The following is a 10,738-nucleotide window of genomic DNA, read 5'->3' as shown; positions in this document are numbered from 1 at the left end:
TGTTTATTTATTTATTTTTATTTTTTCACCAGGTAGGCTAGTTGAGAACACCTTTATTTAACCAGGTAGGGTTGCTAGTTGAGAACACCTTTGTTTAAATCCAGGTGAGGCTAGTTGAGGAACAAGTTCTCATTTTGCACCCGTGACTCCGGCCAAGATAGTAGCATAGCAGTGTTAGAACAGACAACAACAGAGTTACACACATGGAGTAAGCAATTAACAAGTCAATAACACAGTGGAAAATGGTGGGGAGGCCTATATACAATGTGTGGCAAAAAGTCATGAGAGAGGTAGGCGAATTAGTTACAATGTTTGCAGATTAACACTGGAGTGATAAATGACTCAGATGGTCATGGGAAGCAGGTAGAGATATTGGTGTGCAAAAGAGCAGAAAATAAATAAATAAAAACAGTATGGGGATGAGTGTAGGTGAAAATGGGTGGGCTATTTACCAATAGATTATGTACAGCTGCAGTGATCGGGTTAGCTGCTCAGATAGCAGATGTTTGAAGTTTGTGAGGGAGATAAAAGTCTCAACTTCAGCGATTTTACAGTCGTTCCAGTCACAGGCAGCAGAGTACTGGAACGAAAGGCGGCCAAATGAGGTGTTGGCTTTAGGGATGATCAGTGAGATACACCTGCTGGAGGCGCGCGTGCTACGGATGGGTGTTGCCATCGTGACCAGTGAACTGAGATAAGGCGGAGCTTTACCTAGCATGGCCTTGTAGATGACCTGGAGCCAGTGGGTCTGGCGACGAATATCGTAGCGAGGAGCCCAGCCGCTAGAGCATACAAGTCGCAGTGGTGGGTGGTATAAAGGTGCTTTAGTGACAAAACGGATGGCACTGTGATAAACTGCATCCAGTTTGCTGAGTAGAGTGTTGGAAGCAATTTTGTAGATGACATCGCCAAGTCGAGGATCGGTAGGATAGTCAGTTTACTAGGGTAAGTTTGGCAGCGTGAGTGAAGGAGGCTTTGTTGCGGAATAGAAAGCCGACTCTTGATTTTGATTTTCGATTGGAGATGTTTGATGAGTCTGGAAGGAGAGTTTACAGTCTAGCCAGACACCTAGGTACTTATAGATGTCCACATATTCAAGGTCGGAACCATCCAGGGTGGTGATGCTGGTCAGGCGTGCGGGTGCAGGCAGCGAGCGGTTGAAAAGCATGCATTTGTTCTAAGCGATTTACAGAGCAGTTGGAGGCACGGAAGGAGTATTGTATGGCATTGAAGCTGGTTTGGAGGTTTGATCGCACAGGTGTCCAAGGACAGGCCGTGGTTGAATCAGGTGATTCTAACATGTAGTATCCCTTAGGGGTTTCCCAAGTGCCCAGCTGTTAGGTGATTCTAGCATGCAGTGACTCATAGGGGTTTAGAGACTCCCAGCTGTTGAGTGATTCTAACATGTAGTGACTCATAGGGGAGTTTAAGACTCCCAATATTAAGATCAATTCTAACATGTAGTGACTCATAGGGGGTTTTAGAGACTCCCAGCTGTTAGGTGATTCTGACATGTAGTGACTCATAGGGGTTTTAGAGACTCCCAGCTGTTAGGTGATTCTGACATGTAGTGACTCATAGGGGTTTTAGAGACTCCCAGCTGTTAGGTGATTCTGACATGTAGTGACTCATGGGGTTTTAGAGACTCCCAGCTGTTAGGTGATTCTGACATGTAGTGACTCATAGGGGGTTTTAGAGACTCCCAGCTGTTAGGTGATTCTGACATGTAGTGACTCATAGGGGTTTTAGAGACTCCCAGCTGTTAGGTGATTCTAACATGTAGTGACTCATAGGGGTTTTAGAGACTCCCAGCTGTTAGGTGATTCTGACATGTAGTGACTCATAGGGGTTTTTAGAGACTCCCAGCTGTTAGAGTGATTCTGCAACATGTAGGTGACTCATAGGGGGTTTCTAGAGACTCCCAGCTGTTAGGTGATTCTAACATGTATTGACTCATAGGGGTTTTTAGAGACTCCCAGCTGTTAGGTGATTCTGACATGTAGTGACTCATAGGGGTTTTAGAGACTCCCAGCTGTTAGGTGATTCTGACATGTAGTGACTCATAGGGGTTTTAGAGACTCCCAGCTGTTAGGTGATTCTGACATGTAGTGACTCATAGGGTCTAGAGACTCAGCTGTTAGGTGATTCTGACATGTAGTGACTCATAGGGGTTTTAGAGACTCCCAGCTGTTAGGTGATTCTGACATGTAGTGACTCATAGGGGGTTTTAGAGACTCCCAGCTGTTAGGTGATTCTGACATGTAGTGACTCATAGGGGTTTTAGAGACTCCCAGCTGTTAGATGATTCTGACATGTAGTGACTCATCAGGGGTTTTAGAGACTCCCAGCTGTTAGGTGATTCTGACATGTAGTGACTCATAGGGGGTTTTAGAGACTCCCAGCTGTTAGGTGATTCTGACATGTAGTGACTCATAGGGGGTTTTAGAGACTCCCAGCTGTTAGGTGATTCTGACATGTAGTGACTCATAGGGGGTTTAGAGACTCCCAGCTGTTAGGTGATTCTGACATTTGGTGACTCATAGGGGTTTTAGAGACTCCCAGCTGTTAGGTGATTCCACAACATGCCCAGTGACTCATAGGGGTTTGAATACGTCTGTAAATAAGATACAATACAAATAACAAGAATGTATATTTCTATTCAATCCCATTTGAATTCAGCCTGTATTACAACATAATGTGGAATAAGTCAAGGAGTCTGAATACTGACATGAGACCCTCAGTATCTGATGTTGCTGAAAAGGTAGATTCATCTCCCCATGTCTGTGGAAGCAGACTGAACCAGGTGGAAAGAATTCATCTCTGGTATCTGGTGGAAACAGACTGAACCAGGTTATTGTCCTGCTACAGAAGGTGAATTCATCTCCCAGTGTCTGCTGGAAAGCAGACTGAACAGGGTATTGTCCTGCTGAAAGGTGAATTCATCTCAGTGTCTGCTGGAAAGCAGACTGAACCAGGTTATTGTCTTGCTGAAAGGTGAATTCATCTCCCAGTGTCTGGTGGAAAGCAGACTGAGGTACTGCGGTGAATTCATCTCAGTGTCTGCTGGAAAGCAGACTGAACCAGGTGTGTCCTGCTGAAAGGTGAATTCATCTCCCAGTGTCTGGTGGAAAGCAGACTGAACCAGGTTATTGTCTTGCTGAAAGGTGAATTCATCTCCCAGTGTCTGGTGGAAAGCAGACTAGAGGTGTGTCTTGCAGGAATTCATCTCCCAGTATGGTGTCTCCTGCTGAAGGTGAATTCATCTCCCAGTGTCTGGTGGAAAGCAGACTGAACCAGGTTATTGTCCTGCTGAAAGGTGAATTCATCTCCCAGTGTCTGGTGGAAAGCAGACTGAACCAGGTTATTGTCCTGCTGAAAGGTGAATTCATCTCCCAGTGTCTGGTGGAAAGCAGACTGAACCCCAGGTGTCCTGCTGAAAGGTGAATTCATCTCCCAGTGTCTGGTGGAAAGCAGACTGAACCAGGGTGTGTCCTGCTGAAAGGTGAATTCATCTCCCAGTGTCTGGTGGAAAGCAGACTGAACCAGGGTGTGTCTTGTCCTGCTGAAAGGTGATTCATCTCCCAGTGTCTGGTGGAAAGCGGGCTGAACCCAGAGTTATTGTCTTGCTGAAAAGGTGAATTCATCTCCCAGTGTCTGGTGACAGGCTAGACAGGTGTGTCCTGCTGAAAGGTGAATTCATCTCCCAGTGTCTGCTGGAAAGCAGGCTGAACCAGGTGTGTCCTGCTGAAAGGTGAATTCATCTCCCAGTGTCTGCTGGAAAGCAGACTAGAGGTGTGTCCTGCAGATTCATCTCAGTGTGTCTGGTAAGAAAGCAGACTGAACCAGGTTATTGTCCTGCTGAAGGTCATCTCCCAGTGTCTGGTGGAAAGCAGACTGAACAGGTGTCCTGATGAAGGTGAATTCATCTCCCAGTGTCTGGTAGAAAGCAGACTGGGAGGCCAGAGTTATTGTCTGATGAAAGGTGAATTCATCTCCCAGTGTCAGTGGAAAGCAGACTGAACAGGTATTGTCCTGCTGAAAAGTGAATTCATCTCCAGTGTCTGCTGGAAAGCAGACTGAACAGGTGTGTCCTGCTGAAAGGTGATTTCATCTCCCAGTGTCTGCTGGAAAGCAGGCTGAACCAGGTTATTGTCCTGCTAAGAAAGGTGAATTCATCTCCCAGTGTCTGCTGACTCAGGCTGAACAGGTGTCCTGATGAAAGGTGAATTCATCTCCCAGTGTCACCAGTGGAAAGCAGACTGAGACAGGTGTGTCCTGCTGAAAGGTGAATTCATCTCCCAGGGTCTGGTGAAGCAGACTGAACCAGGTTATTGTCCTGCTGAAAGGTGAATTCATCTCCCAGTGTCTGCTGGAAAATGACTGAACCAGGTTATTATATGAGAAGGAGTGATTATCACCCAGTGTCTGGTGGAAAGCAGACTGAACCAGGTTATTGTCCTGCTGAAAGGTGAATTCATCTCCCAGTGTCTGGTGGAAAGCAGACTGAACCAGGTTATTGTCCTGCTGAAAGGTGAATTCATCTCCCAGTGTCTGCTGGAAAGCAGACTGAACCAGGTTATTGTCCTGCTGAAAGGTGAATTCATCTCCCAGTGTCTGGTGGAAAGCAGACTGAACCAGGTTATTGTCCTGCTGAAAGGTGAATTCATCTCCCAGTGTCTGGTGGAAAGCAGACTGAACCAGGTTATTGTCCTGCTGAAAGGTGAATTCATCTCCCAGTGTCTGGTGGAAAGCAGACTGAACCAGGTTATTGTCCTGCTGAAAGGTGAATTCATCTCCCAGTGTCTGGTGGAAAGCAGACTGAACCAGGTTATTGTCCTGCTGAAAGGTGAATTCATCTCCCAGTGTCTGGTGGAAAGCAGACTGAACCAGGTTATTGTCCTGCTGAAAGGTGAATTCATCTCCCAGTGTCTGGTGGAAAGCAGACTGAACCAGGTTATTGTCCTGCTGAAAGGTGAATTCATCTCCCAGTGTCTGGTGGAAAGCAGACTGAACCAGGTTATTGTCCTGCTGAAAGGTGAATTCATCTCCCAGTGTCTGGTGGAAAGCAGACTGAACCAGGTTATTGTCCTGCTGAAAGGTGAATTCATCTCCCAGTGTCTGGTGGAAAGCAGACTGAACCAGGTTATTGTCCTGCTGAAAGGTGAATTCATCTCCCAGTGTCTGGTGGAAAGCAGACTGAACCAGGTTATTGTCCTGCTGAAAGGTGAATTCATCTCCCAGTGTCTGGTGGAAAGCAGACTGAACCAGGTTATTGTCCTGCTGAAAGGTGAATTCATCTCCCAGTGTCTGGTGGAAAGCAGACTGAACCAGGTTATTGTCCTGCTGAAAGGTGAATTCATCTCCCAGTGTCTGGTGGAAAGCAGACTGAACCAGGTTATTGTCCTGCTGAAAGGTGAATTCATCTCCCAGTGTCTGCTGGAAAGCAGACTGAACCAGGTTATTGTCCTGCTGAAAGGTGAATTCATCTCCCAGTGTCTGCTGGAAAGCAGACTGAACCAGGTTATTGTCCTGCTGAAAGGTGAATTCATCTCCCAGTGTCTGGTGGAAAGCAGACTGAACCAGGTTATTGTCCTGCTGAAAGGTGAATTCATCTCCCAGTGTCTGGTGGAAAGCAGACTGAACCAGGTTATTGTCCTGCTGAAAGGTGAATTCATCTCCCAGTGTCTGGTGGAAAGCAGACTGAACCAGGTTATTGTCCTGCTGAAAGGTGAATTCATCTTCTCCTGACAGTGAGGACCAGCCCCTCCCTCGGGGGAGGAAGGAGCGGGCCCTACTGTCGAGGTGAGCGGGCACTGCTGTCGAGGGGAGGAGGGGAGCGGGCCCTACTGTCGGGGAGGAGGGGAGCGGGCCCTACTGTCGGGGGAGGAGGGAGCGGGCCCTACTGTCGAGGGGAGGAGGGGAGCGAGGCCCTACAGCCGGGGGGAGGGAGGAGCCGGGCCCTACTGTCGGGGGAGGAGGAGCAGGCCCCTACTGTCGGGGGAGAGTGGGCCCTACTGTCGGGAAGGGCGGAGCGGGCCCTACTGTCGAGGGAGGAGCGGAGCGGGCCCTACTGTCGAGGGGGAGTGAGGGGAGCGGAGCCCTACTGTCGGGGGGAGGGGGAAGCGGGACCTACTGTCGTCGGGGGAGGAGGGGAGCGGGGGCTACTGTCGGGGGAGGGGGGAGCGGGTCCTACTGTCGGGGGGAGAAGGGAGCCGGGCCCTACTGTCGAGGTGAGTGGGCACTGCTGTCGAGGGGAGGAGGGGAGCAGGGCCTACTGTCGGGAGGAGGGGAGCGGGCCCTACTGTCGGGGGAGGAGGGGGCGGGCCCTACTGTCAGGGGGAGAGGAGCAGGCCCTACTGTCGAGGGGAGGACGGGAGCGGGCCCTACTGTCGGGGAGGAGGGGAGCGGGCCCCTGTCAGGGGGGGAGGGAGCGGGCCCCTACTGTCGAGGAGGAAGGGAGCGGGCCCTACTGTCGGGGAGGAGGGGAGCGGGGTTCTACTGTCGGGGAGGACGGAGCGGGCTCTACTGTCGGGGAGAGTGAGGAGAGTTGGCCCCTACTGTCGTGGGGGAGGAGGGGAGCGGGCCCTACTGTCGGGGGGAGCGGGGAAGCGGGACCTACTGTCGGTGGAGGAGGGGAGAGGGCCCTACTGTCGGGGGGAGAGGGGACGGGCCCTACTGTCGGGAGCGGGGAAGCGGGCCCTACTGTCGGGGGGAGCAGGGGGAGCGGGCTCCTACTGTCGGGGGGAGGGGGGAAGGGTTCCTACTGTCGGGGAGGAAGGGAGCGGGGTCTCACTGTCGAGGCAGTGGGCACTGCTGTCGAGGGAGGAGGGGAGCGGGGGCCCTACTGTCGGGGGGAGGAGGGGAGCGGGCCCTACTGTCGGGGGAGGAGGGGAGCGGGGCCTCACTGTCGGGGAGGAGGGGAGCAGGCCCCACTGTCGGGGAGAGGGGCCTCACTGTCGAGAGGAGGAGCGGAGCCGGCCCTACTGTCGAGGGGAGGAGGGGAGCGGCCCCATTGTCGAGGGGGGGAGGAGGGGAGCGGGCCCTACTGTCGAGGTGAGCGGGCACTGCTGTCGAGGGAGGAGGGGGAGCGGGCCCTACTGTCGAGGGGAGGAGGGGAGCCGGGCCCTACTGTCGAGGGGAGGAGGGGAGCGGGCCCTACTGTCGGGGAGAGTGGGCCCTACTGTCGAGAGGAGGAGCGGGAGCGGGCCCTACTGTCGAGGGAGGAGGGGAGCGGGCCCTACTGTCGAGGGGAGGAGGGGAGCGGCCCTACTGTCGAGGGAGGAGGGGAGCGGGGCCCTACTGTCGGGGGAGGGGGAAGGGACCTACTGTCGGGGAGGAGGGGAGCGGGGCCCTACTGTCGAGGAGAGGAGGGGAGCGGGCCCTACTGTCAGGGGAGGTGGGGAGTGGGCCCTACTGTCGAGAGGAGGACGGGAGCGGGCCCTACTGTCGGGGGAGGAGGGGAGCGGGCTCTACTGTCGGAGAGGACGGGAGCGGGCTCTACTGTCGGGGGAGGAGGGGAGTGGGCCCTACTGTCGGGGGAGGAGGGGACCGGGCCCTACTGTCGGGGAGCGGACCCTACTGTCAAGAGGAGGAGGGGAGTGGGCCCTACTGTCGGGGGAGGAGGGGAGCGGGCCCTACTGTCGGGGAGGAGGGGAGCGGGCCCTACTGTCGGGGAGGAGGGGAGCGGGCCCTACTGTCGAGGGGAGCGGGCCCTACTGTCGAGGGGAGGAGGGGAGCGGGCCCTACTGTCGGGGGGAGGAGGGGAGCGGGCCCTACTGTCGGGGGGAGGAGGGGAGCGGGCCCTACTGTCGGGGGAGGAAGGGAGCGGGCCCTACTGTCGGGGAGGAGGGGAGCGGGCCCTACTGTCGGGGGAGGAGGGGAGCGGGCCCTACTGTCGGGGGAGGAGGGGAGCGGGCCCTACTGTCGGGGGAGGAGGGGAGCGGGCCCTACTGTCGGGGGAGGAGGGGAGTGGGCCCTACTGTCGAGGGGAGGAGGGGAGTGGGCCCCACCTAGCTGTGTGTCTAGAGGATGTTATCTCTCTCCTCTCTAGGGGACGCTGCAGAAGTTTGTAGACGATGTGTTCATAGCCATTCTCAACACCAAGCGCCCTCCTCCCATCGCTGTGCGCTTCTTCTTTGACTTCCTGGATGACATGGCGGAGAAACACGGCATCGACGACCCCGAGACCGTGCACATCTGGAAGACCAACAGGTCAGTTTGTCATCGACGACCCCGAGACCGTACACATCTGGAAGACCAACAGGTCAGTTTGTCATCGGTGACCCCGAGACCGTACACATCTGGAAGACCAACAGGTCAGTTTGTCATCGGTGACAGAGCAGACATCACCTCGCGTCCTAGAGTAGCCTAGTGGTTAGAGCGTTGGACTAGTAACCGGAAGGTTGCGAGTTCAAACCCCCGAGCTGACAAGGTACAAATCTGTCGTTCTGCCCCCGAACAGGCAGTTAACCCACTGTTCCTAGGCCGTCATTGAAAATAAGAATTGGTTCTTAACTGACTTGCCTGGTTAAATAAAGGTAAAATTAAAGATTTTAAAAACAGTGTCGGTGATCAACTGTGATATTGGTTTGTTTTGTTGTATATTTTCTATGTCCTTGCGTTCCCTCCCAGCCTGCCTCTGAGGTTCTGGGTCAACATCCTGAAGAACCCTCAGTTTGTGTTGGACGTCCAGGTGACGGATAGCGTGGACGCCGTCCTCTCGGTCATCGCTCAGACGTTCATCGACTCCTGCACCACCTCAGAACACAAAGTCGGACGGGTCAGAGATGTTCCTCTGCTGATGTTTATTTCTTTGTTTAACTTGTTTATTTTTTATTTCGTATATATTTTCTCTATTATTAATAATAATACCCAAGTTTCAACATCTTGATTCTGTGATATTTTGTTGATGGTAATTTTCACAATACAGTAGGGAGAAATCAGTCATCGACATTACAATTGATATCGATTCAGATTCTCAGCTCTTGTCGTTCCTCTCATCAGGTCTGTCCAGACAACTTTAGCCTGTGAGAACAGGTTAAGGGAAAGGAGTCTTGTATCTATATTTTCTAATCCATATGAACACGTGTAGTGATGACGGGTGGTTTTGTTGACCTCTAGGACTCTCCGGTGAACAAGCTGCTCTACGCCAGAGAGATCCCCAGATACAAGCAGCTGGTTGAGAGGTGAGACAGACTATCGTGCTCGGGAGTCCTGACAGATTTCAGTTGTGTTGATGTCTGTGAAGCAGGAAGTCACCCCGCTATGTAATGTAGATGTTCTACAGCTGGGTCGACCTTTACTCTGTGACTGTGACCTTTACTCTGTGACTGTGACCTTTACTCTGATCCAAACTCATTAAGGTCAGACTGTAGACTGGAATCACCCTCATCTCTGTGGACTTGCTGTTTGTCTTCAAATACTACTGTACTGTGGGTATTGTTCCAGGTATTACAGTGTGTTCTGTGGGTATTGTTCCAGGTATTACTGTGGGTATTGTTCCAGGTATTACTGTGGGTATTGTTCCAGGTATTACTGTGGGTATTGTTCCAGGTATTACTGTGGGTATTGTTCCAGGTATTACTGTGGGTATTGTTCCAGGTATTACTGTGGGTATTGTTCCAGGTACTACAGTGTTCTGTGGGTATTGTTCCAGGTATTACAGTGTTCTGTGGGTATTGTTCCAGGTATTACAGTGTACTGTGGGTATTGTTTCAGGTATTACAGTGTTCTGTGGGTATTGTTACAGGTATTAGTGTGGGTATTGTTCCAGGTATTACTGTGGGTATTGTTCCAGGTATTACTGTGGGTATTGTTCCAGGTATTACTGTGGGTATTGTTCCAGGTATTACTGTGGGTATTGTTCCAGGTATTACTGTGGGTATTGTTCCAGGTATTACTGTGGGTATTGTTCCAGGTATTACAGTGTTCTGTGGGTATTGTTCCAGGTATTACAGTGTTCTGTGGGTATTGTTGTAGGTATTACAGTGTGTTCTGTGGGTGTTGTTCCAGGTATTACTGTGGGTATTGTTCCAGGTATTACAGTGTTCTGTGGGTATTGTTGTAGGTATTACAGTGTGTTCTGTGGGTGTTGTTCCAGGTATTACTGTGGGTATTGTTCCAGGTATTACTGTGGGTATTGGTCCAGGTACTACAGTGTTCTGTGGTTATTGTTCCAGGTCCTACAGTGTTCTGTGGGTGTTGTTCCAGGTCCTACAGTGTTCTGTGGGTATTGTTCCAGGTATTACAGTGTTCTGTGGGTATTGTTCCAGGTATTACAGTGTGTTCTGTGGGTATTGTTCCAGGTCCTACAGTGTTCTGTGGGTATTGTTCCAGGTATTACAGTGTTCTGTGGGTGTTGTTCCAGGTATTACAGTGTGTTCTGTGGGTATTGTTCCAGGTATTACAGTGGGTATTGTTCCAGGTATTACAGTGGGTATTGTTCCAGGTATTACAGTGTGTTCTGTGGGTATTGTTCCAGGTATTACTGTGGGTATTGTTCCAGGTATTACTGTGGGTATTGTTCCAGGTATTACTGTGTTCTGTGGGTATTGTTCCAGGTATTACAGTGGGTATTGTTCCAGGTATTACAGTGTTCTGTGGGTATTGTTCCAGGTATTACAGTGGGTATTGTTCCAGGTATTACTGTGGGTATTGTTCCAGGTATTACTGTGGGTATTGTTCCAGGTATTACTGTGGGTATTGTTCCAGGTATTACTGTGGGTATTGTTCCAGGTAT

At 51.5% G+C, this 10,738-nt stretch overlaps 1 protein-coding gene across 1 annotated transcript in view; it reads left to right on the top strand.

Moving 5' to 3' along the window:
* Positions 1–10,738, top strand: part of LOC124045389 (plexin-B3-like) — a 623,492-nt gene that overhangs the window by 565,340 nt on the left and 47,414 nt on the right. The gene's annotated exons all lie outside the window — the stretch shown is intronic.

Source organism: Oncorhynchus gorbuscha, linkage group LG10, assembly GCF_021184085.1.
Source record: "Oncorhynchus gorbuscha isolate QuinsamMale2020 ecotype Even-year linkage group LG10, OgorEven_v1.0, whole genome shotgun sequence".
NCBI classification, from domain to species: domain Eukaryota; kingdom Metazoa; phylum Chordata; class Actinopteri; order Salmoniformes; family Salmonidae; genus Oncorhynchus; species Oncorhynchus gorbuscha.
Note: the sequence above shows the minus strand (reverse complement) of the source record. Positions and strands in the feature narration are given on the sequence as shown.